The sequence below is a fragment of the Rhinoraja longicauda genome, chromosome 41, assembly GCF_053455715.1.
Source record: "Rhinoraja longicauda isolate Sanriku21f chromosome 41, sRhiLon1.1, whole genome shotgun sequence".
NCBI classification, from domain to species: domain Eukaryota; kingdom Metazoa; phylum Chordata; class Chondrichthyes; order Rajiformes; family Arhynchobatidae; genus Rhinoraja; species Rhinoraja longicauda.
The window spans coordinates 13,220,350-13,221,980 of NC_135993.1; the positions used below are offsets into that span (position 1 = coordinate 13,220,350).

At 44.5% G+C, this 1,631-nt stretch overlaps 1 non-coding gene across 1 annotated transcript; it reads left to right on the top strand.

Annotated features, from left to right (window-relative positions):
• Positions 1-1,292: 1,292 nt before the first annotated feature.
• Positions 1,293-1,364, top strand: trnad-guc (transfer RNA aspartic acid (anticodon GUC)). Its single transcript has one exon. It is a non-coding gene; the product is annotated as a tRNA-Asp (tRNA).
• Positions 1,365-1,631: the final 267 nt, after the last annotated feature.

A 1,631-nucleotide genomic window follows, 5' to 3' on the forward strand; every position in this document is an offset into this window, starting at 1 on the left:
ACTGCAATAGCCAGGAATTGAACCCGGGTCAACTGCTTGGAAGGCAGCTATGCTCACCACCCATCCACCATCCATACATAATAGTATGGGCAGTTCAGGTCCTGAGTGGTCTCCAGTGCTGTGTGACTCCATCAATAGTCTGGTTTTGGTTGATTACTGCACAAACACGTCATAAGTGGTGATCTCGCGCAGGTCGGAGTGAGTAGAGCAGTGATTACATTGTCAAGTGGGCCTTTTTGACCAAGTTGAGGAGATCTAGTTGCTCAATCCCCTTTTAAAATGACTGACCATCGGGAGCAGCGCATGTGTTGGGTGGTAACATATTCCATTGCCTTATCGTCCTAGGGTAAAGGGAATATTGGCAGCAACGTTTATTGAAATTTAACGAGTTGATGATGTAGGGATCGGTATTTTGTCTTGTTTCATAGCAGTTGGTGCTCTGGGATGACGGAAGATTTGATGGCGTGATTTTGTGAATCTCTTTGTAAATTGCAATAAGTCGTAGCCTGATTCTACAGAGCTCTAGGGTATCCCATCCGAGAGAAGTCAGCGTATTATTCACGCTTCATTTGCGCTTGTAATCATTACATACAAAGCGAGCTGCTTGGCGTTGTACTTTCTCAAGGGTGATCTTGTTGTTGTTGTTGTTAAAGGGATCACATAGAGCTCCACAATACTCCAATTTGGGCCTGATCAAGGACTTTTAGGCATTCTCTTTGACGGATGTACTACATGCGTGGAAATTTATTTTAAGAAGGCCGAGCGTTCTATTTGCTTTGTTAGACATTTGACCAATATGCGTCACCCAACTTAAGTCTCTGCTTAATTCGACTCCTAGATATGGGTGATGGTCGACAGCAAGTAATGTATGGCTGTCCATGTTGTATTCTAATAAAAGTGGTTTAGTCTTGTGTGAGACATGCATGTTTTGACATTTGGTTGTATTGAATGACATCTGCCAGGTTTTCCCCCATTCACAGAGAGCATCCAGATCCTTCTGGACCCTGCATTTTGTTCCCTGAGTCCCTGCATTTTGTTCGCTGACTATTTCTTACTCTGCCGCAGTTCCAGTTCCGTCCACTTGATGCCCCCATCCTCCACCCGACATGTGTTACACAGCGCCCGGTGAAACTTCACCCGGGGTCGGACCGAAGCATTCCGAGACCCCTTCCTGCACAGAGTGAGATGAGGGTGTCTGAAAGGCCAGCAATAAACAGGCACACATGAAAAGGACCCTACGTACGCTGCAGCGTATTGACATCTGAATGTAGATTGGTTACATTAGCACTAATTCCTCGTTAGTATAGTGGTTAGTATCCCCGCCTGTCACGCGGGAGACCGGGGTTCAATTCCCCGACGGGGAGATAATTTTACACATCAACATGTAACATCAACATGTAACATGGCTCAGGGCGCAGCGATTCTTAGCGTCCTGGACCCTATTTGAAAATATCTTTGGCACTTTGCAAATATCCAGATATTTTGCACTCTGTATATTTTCCTTCCTTCTGCGATTGTACTTGACTTTGGCTTGATGGCATTTATTTATGGTATCATCAGATTTGATTTGATGCCATGCAAAGTAAATCTTTTCACTTGATCTCGGTACACACAATAATAAACTTAAATTG